Below are 12,654 nucleotides of genomic sequence, written 5' to 3'. Positions count from 1 at the left end.
ATCCACCTGCAAGTAGGGAGACTTGAGTTTGATCCCTGGGTTGGGAAGATCCCCTGGAGGAGGGAAAGATGACCCACTGCAGTATTCTAGCCTGGAGAATTTAGAGTCAGACACAACTGAGCAACTTTCACTTACTTATTTACTTACCCGTCTGGGCTTATTTGATCTTGCTGCCACTCCCCCACCCCCAACTCTTATGTTCCCTTACGCCCTTCAATCCCTTCACATCTACTGCTCCTTCTGCCCAAGCCAGCCTTCCATCCTCCCATCTTCCATTCACTTTGCCTCCCTGTCTTTAGAGGGCCGAGTTTAGTGTCACACCCTCTCTGAAGCCGTACCTGCCTCTGCACCCTGGGCTAGATTACTGAGCAGAGTCTTGTGTGTTCTTCTCTTGCTGCACTCATCAAACTGTCTCTTCTGCGTGTGAGCACGTTGGGAGCCGTCCCTGTTTGCTGTGTCCCCAGATGGAAGGGTGCTCAGTACATCCTGGATGTCAAACATGCGAATAATAAACAGCTAACACTCATGGAGTCCTCTGTTGTTGTTCAGTCACTAAGTCGTGTCCGACTCTTTGTGATCCCATGGACTACGGCACGCCAGGCTTCTCTGTCCTTCACTCTCTCCTGGAGTTTGCTCAAACTCATGTCCATTGAGTTGGTGATGCCATCCAACCGTCTCATCCTCTGTTACCCCCTTCTCCTCCTGCCCTTGATCTTTCCCAGCATCAAGGTCTTTTCCAATGAGTTGGCTCTTCACATCAGGTGGCCAAAGGATTGGAGCTTCCTCTTCAGCATCAGTCTTTCCAGGGTTGATTTCCTATAGGATTAGCTTGTTTGATCTTGAAGTCGAAGTGACTCTCAAGAGTCTTCTCCAGCACCACAATTCAAAAGCATCAATTCTTTGGTGCTCAGCCTTCTTTGTGGTCCAGTTCTTAACATGCATACATGACTACCGGAAAAACCATAGCTTTGTCTATACAGACCTTTGTTGGCACCATGACGTCTCTGCTTTTTAGTATGCTGTCTAGGTTTGTCATAGCTTTTCTTCCAAGGAGTAAGTGTCTTAATTTTGTGGCTGCAGTCACCATCTGCAGTGATTTTGGAGCCCAAGAAAATAAAATTTGTCACCGTTTCCACTTTTTCTCCATCTATTTGCCATAAAGTGATGGGACCGGATGCCATGATCTTAGTTTTTTGAATGTTGATTTTTAAGCTAGCTTTTTCATGCTCCTCTTTCACCGTCATCCAGAGGCTCTTTAGTTCTTCATTTTCTGCCATTAGAGTGGTATCATCTGCATATCTGAGATTGTTGGTATTTCTCCTGGCAGTCTTGATTCCAGCTTGTGATTCATCCAGCCCTGCATTTCTTATGATGTACTCTGCATATAAGTTAAATAAGCAGGGTGACAATATAAAGCCTTGACGTACTTCTTTGCCAATTTTGAATCAGTCTGTTGTTCCATGTCTGGTTCCAGCTGTTGTTTCTTGACCAGCATATTGATTTCTCAAGAGGCAGGTAAGGTGGTCTGGTATTCCCTTCTCTTTAAGAATTTTCCACAGTTTGTTGTGATCCACACAGTCAAAGGCTTTCATGTAGTCAATGAAGCAGAAGTAGATGTTTTTCTGGAATTCCCTTACTTTTTCTATGATCCATGGATATTGGCAATTTGATCTCTGGTTCCTCCTGCCTTTTCTAAATCCAGCTTGTATATCTGGAAGTTCTTGGTTTACATACTGTTGAAGCCTGGCTTGAAGGATTTTGAGCATTACCTTACTAACATGTGGAGTCCTGTAGAGGTTGCAGAATGCTTTTCACCTACACTGAAGCATGCAGTCATCACCGAATATGTGCTATTTTATTACCCCAGGATACTGATGAGGAAACTAAGCTTCTGAGACATTAACCAATTCTCCACGGTCATGCAGGGGTATGTGCTGCAGTTGTTATACAGGTTGTATGTGGTGTGGGTGCACAGGAGATGTGTATAAAGATATCACTGCTGTGCTGCTTGAAACCTCAAGAATGAAAATATGTTCATCAGTAAGAAAATGGAGAAACGAAGTGCTCTTTGTAGATACATACAGTGGAAAACCATACGGCAGCTACAGTGAGGGAGCTAGATTTATGTGTATCAACATAGACTAAATTCTAAAAACAGAGTGAAAAGCAAATTGTAAAAGGAAGGGTAGAATAAGATACCCATATTTGAACAGTTTAAAAACACAAAATAGGGACTTCCCTGTGGTCCAGTGGCTAAGGCTGTGAACTCCCAATGCAGGGGGCGCGGGTTCGTTGATCAGGGAACTAGATCCCACAAGCCACAACTAAGGATCCTGCACGCACAACTAAAAAGATCTCCCACGCTGCAGCGGAGATCGAAGATCCTGTGTGTGCCAACCAGGACCCAGTGCAGCCAAATAACTTTTTTTTTTTTAATTAAAGCACAAAATAATACCAAATGCTCAGGAAGGAGATTCACCAATTTCAAGGCTAGTGGTGACCTCTTGACAGAAAGAAGAGAAGGAGGTGGGATGAAGTGAGAACTTTTATCTCTATCACTTCACTAGAAAAATACTTGAAATGAATACAGCAAAGTGTTCATCTGGTAAATCTAGGTGGTGGGTTCACCGTTGTCTGCTTTATTAATGTTCTACCTTTTTCTGTGTTTGAAATATTTCTATAATTAGAGAACTTTTAAAAATAAGATTAAATATGCCATCAAAGTGCTTCAGAAACTAAAGGCTTGAAAACATTCGCCGCTTCTCTCCCACCTCAGGGTAAGCTGGGCCCTCTATGCCTTCAAGCTTTCCATTCTTTCATTTGAAACTATCGTGAGCACCTACCCTGTGCCCTGGTCTAGTTGTTGTTGTTGTTCGGTCACTCAGTCGTGTCCAACTCTTTTGCGACCCCAAGAACTATAGCCCACCAGGCTCCTCTTTCCATGGGATTTGCCAGGCAAGAATTCTAGAGTGAGTTGCCATTTCCTTCTCGATGGAATATTCTTAACCCAGGGAAAGTGAAGTGAAAGTGAAAGTCCCTCAGCCGTGTCGAATTTGTGACCCCACGGACTATACAGTCCATGGAATTCTCAGGCCAGAATACTGGAGTGGGTAGCCTTTCCCTTCTCCAGGGGATCTTCCCAACCCAGGGATCAAACCCAGGTCTCCAGCATTACAGGCCGACTCTTTACCAGCTGAGCCACAGGGAAGCCCTGGTCTAGACAACAGTAAATAGTGTAAACAGTGCCCAGCACCCACGTACATGCCCCTCCACTTGTCCCTCCTTTCCTCGTAAACCCAAACCAGAGTGACTTTCCAGGCATCACAGTTTTGGACTCTTTCCCTGCCCCCCCCACCCCCCCCTTTTTTTTTTTTTTTACTGTATTTTGTTTTCCTTTTTAAGTGAGGCAGACCAAGGTTCAGATCTCTTACTGATTCTGCAAGTATCCAGGGCAAGTAACTTGTCCTGTCTGGGCCTCAGTCTACTCACCTGTAAAGTGGGGTGGTACCGTGGTCTCCCAGGGCCGTGTGAAGATGAGGGAACACACGTGATGCCCAAGCACAGCTCCTGGCCCGGAGCGGGTGTGAGAACCACTCCCCTGCCTTTCCTCTTCCCAGAGGCCCTCCCCCGCAGCGCCTGGCTCATGCTGGCCTCTGCACAACAGCACTTATTCTCAAACTTTTCAGTTTCAGGAACTCCCCTTTTTATTATTTTCCCCATGCTTTGGAAGATTTTGATCCCAAATTGCATGTATTAAGTCATTATTAATTTATTTCCCATTTTTTATTAATCAAAGACATAGATAGCTGCCCCTCAGAGCTTCTGATCTATACAGCCCTCTGGGAGCTGCACATGGCTAACATAATTCCAGCCAGAGGCAAAGGAGTCAGCAGTGTGTGTGGTCTGGGTGGCCTGAGGAGGGCCCATGTAGTGGCACGGTGTTCATTTCCTTTTAGCTAAGAGCTGTGGAAGCAGCCTGCCTTGCGTGGGTGGATCTGCTTTCCCAGGTCACTGACCGATGGGCTGGGGGCTGAGTCTTCCCTGTGAGGCTTGAGTCCAGGGCCCCACACAAGTCCCGGACCCCTCATCTGTTTGACTCACTCCAAATAGATGGCGTGCACCAGCGCCACCCAGAAGAGCGTGGGGTTCGTGTAGTGTGTGTGTGTGTGTGTGTGTGTGTGTGTGTGTGTTAGTCACTCAGTTGTGTCTGACTCTTTGCGACCCCACAAACTGTAACCCACCAGGCTCCTCTGTCCATGGGACTCTCCAGGCAAGAATACTGAAGTGGATTGCCATTCCCTTCTCCAGAAGATCTTCCCAACCTAGGAATCGAACCCTGGTTTGACTCACTCCAAATAAATAGCGTGTACCAGCGCCATGCAGAAGAGCATGGGGTTCACATAGTGGGAGGTGGCAAAGCTGTCTGCATGTGGGTTCCACAGGCACCTGCTGGAGACCACCACGCTGACCTGCCCCTTGCCCCCAGTGCTGACGGAGCACACCAGCCTGTAGTGGGGCAGGGTGACAGCCCTGACCAGGTCCCGGATCTCGGCACTCAGCACTGCGGCCAGGTGGGCACATGGGGCCGGGTGGTAGGCCACACCAGCCAGCTTGCAGGGCAGGTGAGCCTGCATTAGCTCCTGCGCCCAGACCCAGGGGAACTTCACCTGCAACCTGGCTGCCCCCAGGGGAACCTGGAGGGAGGGGAGGAGGCGGGTGACGGTGGGGAGTGTTTGCAACAGAGAACATGTAGAGTTGGGGCTCAAAGCCTAATATGTTGAGCACAGACCCTGAGTCAGAGCAGAGGAATGGACAGACCATGGAACATAAGGACACAGGAAGATAACTTACAACTCTGTAGTCCTGAGCTTCCAAGGGGCTCAGCCTGCGATAGGTGGCCTAACACCCAGGGTCCTGACTCCACTCCAGCTCCCTGCGTCCCCAAGGCCCTGGCCCACACCTGCTCCTGGATGATGCTGACAGGCCAGTGGCGGTTTGACTGGAGCCATGACTGTGTTCTCGAAGACGTCCGATTCTGGAAAAGTGAGAATGAGCCTGGAGGTAAGCAACGCTTGCTGAAGGTCTCCTGAGCGCCAAGTTTAGTCGTCTGTTTCGGGCTGCGTTTGCCCCAAAGCAGACTCTGAATGAGGATGTGGGTGCAAGAAGTTTACATGGGTGGGAATTAGGGAAGCGTGGCGAGGGAGGGCGAGGAGAGCCAGCACACGTGTTAACAGGCAGGCTTCCTCCTGCACAGCTGGGGCCCATCCTCGGGGGTCCCACCATCAACTGCGGAAGGCACTCAGCACTATCTACTCCTGGGGGTGAGGGAGCTGGGTGCTTATCTACCAGCACCCAGTGTCTCTCTAAGGGCTGAGGCTTGTTCCCAGGGCACCAGCTCCCAGCGCTTGTGGCCTCCCGGGTGTGGGCTCGGGCCCGGCAGCCAGAGAAGCCCTCAGGCAGAGACATGCAGGAAGCCCGGTGTGTGTCCCTCCAGGTGGGCCGGGGTGACGGAAGTGGCAATCAACAGTGTCCACCAGGCTATCTCACTTAATTCTCACAATCTTGAGAGCTGTAGCTTTCCTGTTTTATAGGCAAAGGAATGGATGCTCTCGGGGTGGAACAGCTGGCAGAGAAAGTGATGTGGCCTGAGGGCAGCCTCTGTAGTGTGCCCTCCCCCACCACCCCACCACCCCAGCAGCACAGCACCTAGACAGGGAGTGTTGAAGCGACATTTGTTGGATGAGCTGGTGGATGCCACACGACCTTGGGCTAGCCACTGCTCTTCTGTAAAATGAAGATGGGATCTCGTTTCCTCCCGGGGCTGCTTTGAGGAGTAAAGGAATTGCCCCAGTGCCCAGCACTGGGCTTGGCCCACCGTCAGGTCTCTGAGCCTTACTTTCTTTTCTCCTCTGAGGGCAGGAGGGGTCACTACTAAGAGGTGAATCTTCATGCCCTGCTCAGTGGTTCCAGAAAAATCTCCAGAACATCCCTACTGGCTCCACCCAACCAGACCTGAAGCCTGTCCAAGTCCCCCGCCCCCCACCACCACACCCATGTTAATAAAGCAGTAGCCTGCCTCGCCTCCCTGTTAGTCCAGAGAATACTCTCTCCCTCGATCTCTCAGTCTCTGTCTCTGACTCACATTTTCAGCCTCTCCTTAACCTTCCTCATCTACCATCACTCCCCAGTCTGCTGCCATCTGGTACCTGCCCCACCTGCGCCCTATGGGCTCTACAAGGTCCCTGGCATCCAGAGATCATTTTTCAGCTGCATTTGAGGCTGTTGTCAATTCCCCCCTTTCTGACCCTCAATTTCCTCAATGGCAAAATGCGTCCTACTTCGCTAATTAACTCCTTCATTCATGTGTTCAGCAAACATTCCTGGACACCCCCCTGTGTGCAGGCTGGGTCCTTGAGGACCCTGACTTTGGGGGTGTCCACAATCTCTGGGCTAGGGGGTTAGGGAGCAGATGCCATTATAACAAATGTGAAAGAGCTTGGCACACTGCCTGGTATAGAGTGGACACTCAGCAAGTGCTGGGCTCTATCTTGTCTTTCTGTCTTCCGGGCCTCAGTTTCCACAGCCAGAAAATGGGTATGAGGAGGTTGAACTTGCTCTTTGAAGTCCCCTCCCCAGCTCTGATGGCCCAAGGCCCTGCTCCCACCCCCTCCTCCAGTTGGAGCCCTTCCCTCTCACCTTGAGCTCCTGAGTTAGCCTGCGAACAGCCAGGAGGCCTTGGAAGCTGAGCCTGGCAGCTCCTGCGCTGGACTTTCTGAAGCTTGGCTGGCCGCCTTTCTTGATGGAGGACCTGATGAGGGAGTGCTGCTCCCCTGACCAGGATGGCCAGGGACCTGAAACACAGGTGGGCAGAGGAGGCAGGAGGGACCAGGGCTCCCAGTAAAGAAGGCAAGAGCAGCTTTGGCCCCCAGCTCTGCCATTCCAGGCATCTACAGCCCTGTGTCCCCAGTCTGCATTGAGCTCAGACCTCTTCTTCCCCCCTGCAAGTGGCCTTCCTTGTGGGTAGAATAAGTGTCACGGTAAGAACAGCCTTTTGAACTAATCAGGTGTAAGCTCAAGTCTCAGCACTACCATTTCTTGGCTGAGTCATCTTGGGCAAATCTCTCTTCTCTGAACTTCAGTCTCCTCATGTGTGAACTAGCAGTGCTTGCTTTCCTTGTCTCAGCTTACATTTATGTGCACATGTGCTCAGTCACTTCAGCCGTGTCGACTCTTTGTGACTTTATGGACTGTAGCCCACCAGGCTCCTCTGTCCATGGGATTTCCCAGGCAAGAATACTGGAGTGGGTTGCCATGTTCTTCTCTAGGGGCTCTTCCCGACCCAGGGATCAAACCCGCATTTCCTGCATTACAAGCAGATTCTTTACTGACTGAGCCACAGGGAAGCCCTTCAACTGATGTTTACTGAGCACTTAATCTGCGCAATGGGCTGAAAAACACAGATCTCTGCCACTCCCAGTGGTCGTGTGCTGGTGGGAAGACAGTAAACAGCAATACTGCCCTGCTAAGGGGTGTTTGAAATGGGGACACTAATACCTCCTCCCTGAACTCTGAGAATTGAGTGGGATGAAATGCACAAAGTAGGGTGCCTGGGCCTGGCACCTGGTAGGTGCTCAACAAACGCTTGTTGAATAAGTGAACAAATACAAGCAGTTCTCTCTGAGCCCTGATTACTAAGTGGTAAAAAGGAGCTGGTCATCCATACTTTGTGAGGTTGTTATAAAGATTTTTAACTTTGTTGAAATGAGTGAATTTACATGAATAAAATAGAATAGACCCATGTAAAGTGCTCAACCCAGTGCCCAGCTCAAGGCCTGGTGGCTCCAGTTATCATTCATCCACACGGAAACATGCTGCCCGTGCTGTGCACAGCGCTTCACAGTTTACAAAGCCCTGTGGCATCTTACGTGTGGGCTTCACAGCAGCCCAGGGAGGTCGGGCAGGATTAACCCCCGTGGCACATGTGGAAACTGAGGCTCGGTGGTGGCGGTGGGGAAGTGAATGACTTGCCCAAAGTTACACAGGCTGTCAGATGTGAAACATGGGTCCAAACCCAGGGAGTTTCAAACCCAAACCTGTCACTCTTTCCACTAAACCAAGCATAGCAGCAGTGATCCAGCACCGCTGAGGGCGAGCAGCCCCCAGAGTGGGGGGGGCATTCTCTGCCTGATCCCCCAGACCTCTGGGTGTCCCAGGATTGAGGGTGCCCACACTGCACAGTCCCAGCTCCAGGCAGGCCCCTTCCGGGCTGGGCCCTGGCTTCCTGTCTACGATGTGGGTCAGTATCCCTCCCAGGCAGGAAGAGCCCAGAGCTGGGTGGGGCCTACAAAGGGCGGCGATCTAGGCCCCCTTCTCACTTTCCTCCCAGAATCCACGGAGTCAGAGGCTGAGAAGGTCACACCCTTGTCCAGGGTCTCCCTAGAAACCTCATCTTTGGTGCATCTGGTCTTCTGCGTTGTCATTCCCGGGCTGTGGCCCTTGCACTTAGCCTTTGGGAACGAGGACAGGGCAGCAAGACTATGAGAGAAAACAGAGACACGGGGAGAGGAGGCGGGGCTGTGTCTTCCTCCTCTGGGCAAAGTCCCAGCCCTGGGCTGGTGTGTGGCTCCCAGGGGCGTGGGAAGCCAGCAAGTCCCCAGGGGTCCCCTTCTGCTATCCCGGGACCCCACTCCAGCTCCCCACCAGCCCCAGCTCTGCAGGGGCCTGCCTCCTCGTGCCTCCCTGCTTTCAGCTTTCCACTTTCCTCCTGAGTTCTCTGTCTGCATTCCGGCCCCTTTCTCATTCCCCTCTGGCATCTTACACACTCGCTCACACTGTGCTGACCTGTGGCTTTCAGTCAGACCCAGCAGAGGAAGTCTGGGGTGTGAGGAGTAAAGGTGTGGGTGTGCCCCGAACGTCCTTACCTCCCGACCCCTGCCCCCCGGGAACCCAGACTCCTGGGAAGCTCCCCTGAGTCCTCAGGGTCCTGGTCAAGAGAGAGATGTGGCTCCCCAGGGCCCAGTCAGGAATCCCAGGGCGGGCGCAGCCTCTCTGCCCTCTGCCGCACCCTCCTTTGTCGGCCCAGACCTCTGGGAAAGGGCGGCATAAGGCAGTGCTCTTGCTATCCCCTGGGCTCCGTCCCTGTACCCGGGGTGGAGGGGCAGACTCGGGCTTGAAAACAAAACAGGCTTAGGGAGGAGCCCCAGACATGGACAGGCACACCAGATCCGTGGGAGCAAAGGTACTCAGAGCTGTGTGCACACCTAGAGGGACAGGTTTACACTAACACACTGACCTGTGCACTAGCGGACAGCTGTGTACCCACGAAAATAGCCGTGCACTTACAAGTGTGTATCTGTGAAGAGGTGTGTGTCCCCTGAGAGTGTCACACACACCCACAGCTGTGACATTTGCACTCAAGACACACGTACGCACCCAGGGAGGGGCATTCCCTTGGAAATGTGTAACATCCAGGGAGAGAGCCGGGTACACGCAGGTCTAGGTGGATAACCGCAGTCATAGCGAGGGACACGTGCCTACACAGGTGTGTGGGGTTCAAGTGTACACAGAGATGTGTGCAAAGGAACAGGTGTGAGTGCACAGCACTGGGTGTCATCACAAAGGGCGTTTTCACACTCAGCAATGGACAGTCACCCAGAGAGAGACCAACATACATGGTGCCCAATGCCCAGACACCAAGGTGAGTTCATGAGCCCAAGGAAGCAGTCTGAGCAGATGGTGACACAGGGCACCCCGAGGTGGACACGTGTGCGGTGACAGAAGCAGCACGGCGGCGCCCCCCACTGGACATACAGAGACCCTCAGGGACAGCTCCGCGCCCACTGGCTCCAAGGGGCTGCAGGGCCGGTGGCAGAAAGGAGCGTCCTCTCCACGCCAAGACACCCCCTGGAAGTTTGAGTGGGTCCTCAGGGTTCTGCTGTGGGAATCTTCCCAGCGAGGTGCTGCAAGGCCCCGGATACCCAGGGTGACAGTCCCGTGGGAGGTATAGAACTCCCGAGTGACCGAGGCAGGGTGGCAGCGGGCGGCCTTTGTTCCTTCCCCATCTTATCCCCTGGGGACTGGGAGAGCACAGAGGCCAGGCTGCTGACTGGAGGGAGGGGCAGCCAGGCGGGGGAGACCCCACTCAGAGGTGACCTCAGGAGGGAAGGGTTAGAAAGGCGTGGGTGTGCCCTGGGAGCTGTGCAGCCTTTGGCACTCACACAGACATACGGGAAGACATGCATTCCCAGCTCACTGAATGCTGGCATGCTCCCGGTCCCCAGCGGGTCCCCGCCCATCCACCCTCACAACGCCTGGCAGGGAGATGCCATTCTCACGTCACAGACGAGGAAGCGAGGCCTGGAGAAGTGGTAGCTAGTCCAAGGTCACACAGCTGGTAACTACCAGAGCTATCTGAACCTGTATGGCTGGGGTTCTAGGGGCGCCAGGCTGAACCACCACACTAGACCATCCAGTCACTCCACTGGGTCGAAGAGAAATATGGGCTCAAATCCACAAGGACACTTCCTAGCTGCATGTCCTTGAGCAGTTGAATCCATGACTGGCTGCTGAGCACTTAGCATCTGCTAGGGAGGACATGCCGGAGAAGGCAATGGCACCCCACTCCAGCACTCTTGCCTGGAAAATCCCATGGACGGAGGAGCCTGGTGGGCTGCAGTCCATGGGGTTGCTAAGAGTCGGACACGACTGAGCGACTTCACTTTCACTTTTCACTTTCATGCATTGGAGAAGGAAATGGCAGCCCACTCCAGTGTTCTTGCCTGGAGAATCCCAGGGACGGGGGAGCCTGGTGGGCTGCTGTCTATGGAGTAGCACAGAGTCGGACACAACTGAAGCAACCTAGCAGCAGCAGCAGCAGCAGCAGGGAGGACATGCAGCAGGATGGAGACCATGAGAGGACGTGCTCTGGGCAAAGCTCGTGCTGGGCACTAGGATGAAAACCCAAGAAGATAGAGGATATTCACAGAAAAACATGGCAGTCAGAGCATGGGTGATCCTCTCTGTGCTAGGGGGTACATCCAGAGAGGGGCAGACTCCCAGCTTGGGGTATGGTCAGGAAGACTGCCTGGAGGAGGTGACAATGTTCTGAAGGATGAGCAAGAGTCTGTCAAGGGAAGCTAGAGCAGAAAGAAAGGCAGTCCAGGCTCAGGGCACAGCATGTAGAAATGAGAGAGGTGCTGATGGCTGGGCTGTGATGCTCAGGATGGGGACAAGGTCTGAGACGTTCTCTGTGTGTGTGTGAGTGGGGGGCAGGGGAGGAGTCCTGGAGAGGCATGAACACCAAGCAGAAGAGTTTAGATTTTATCCTGAGCAGAAGGCTGACGTGGTCAGGTCAGCATTTTAAAAAAATCAGAGCAGAGTGGTTGGGGTGGGTAGAGGGCAGGCAAGAGTGGAGGCGCACAGGTGGGTGAGATGAGGAGCCTGCTGTAGAGATGCAGAGAGAGACGGGGAGAGGTAGGGGTGTCTTCAGAAGCTGCCTCAGAGCCGAGAGCCGTGACTAGGCTCAAGTGTGACCGCCGATGTGGGGATGAGGGGAGGGAAGTCCAGGCAGCTCCAGCATTCTTCCTGGTGGGCTGGTTGTGGTGCCACCTTGAAGAGGAAATGCCAGAGGAGCAGCAAGTTTGGGGGAGGGGCGGTGACGAGTTCAGCTGGGAGCTGTGGATTTCGAGGGGCCTGAGGTGCGCTGTGGTGGTTACAGTTGGCTGCCAGACTAGCAGCCATCTTTGCTCCTGCCATCCAAATTCTGGTGTGTTGTGGAAGTGATATGCCTGGTCTTCCGAGGTGAGCTATGCTAAGCCCATCAGGATAAACTTCTCCTCTCACCAGTGATGTTCTAAGAGTGGGCATGCGTCTGAGTTTGGGCTCTCCCAGAAGCAGACCTTGAGACAGGATGTGAAAGCATGTGGTTTATTTAGGAGAAAGAGGGAACCCTGATGAGACTTGGTGACCAGGACACGGATAATTTGACCGCAGGGAGGCAGTGCACCCAGCAGAACTTGAAAGAGGGAGGGGAGGGGAGAAACCGAAGATGAGTATAGACGTTATTCTCAAGAAGCCTGGTTGTGCAAGCCAGTAGACGGGTAAAGGTGAGAGCTGGAGGGAAGCACAGGCTCACAGAGAGTGTATCCCGTGATGGGGAGACCCTCATGCACTTGACTGTGGATGGAGTCTGCCAGGAGCCGCTGGAGAGCTAGGTGCCTGAGGCAGGGAGAGGATGGGCTCAGGCAGGAGGTGGAACCACCTTCCCCTGAGGCTCGGGGGAGGGGTGTGTGAGCACAGGGTGAGGACGGGAAGGTGAAGGGGCTTTCCTGTTTGCCTGTCTCCCTCTGCAGGAAGGGATGGGGTCACCCACAGGAGGGGTGGGGATGCACTGTCTCAGGGAGGCTGCTGACTGCCTGGGATGGTGTCTGTGGAGTCACAGGGAGAGAGCCACCGGGGGAGCCAAGGCAAGGCTGGGGCCGGAGCTGAGATCCTAGGCGAGGCTGGAGACCATGAACAATGGGTGCTGGTTCTGACCACACAGGGACGGCACTCCACCTAGCAGCACCCAGAGTCCAGACACCCAGGGGAGAAAGTGGCCAGCTGGACTTGTCCAGCAGATGGCATGAAAGGAGAGTAGGATGACCCTGACCCTGT

The sequence above is a fragment of the Bos grunniens genome, chromosome 3 (genome assembly GCF_055505025.1).
Source record: "Bos grunniens cultivar Pamir isolate PY7600 chromosome 3, Bosgru_T2T1.0, whole genome shotgun sequence".
Lineage (NCBI taxonomy): Eukaryota > Metazoa > Chordata > Mammalia > Artiodactyla > Bovidae > Bos > Bos grunniens.
Note: the sequence above shows the minus strand (reverse complement) of the source record.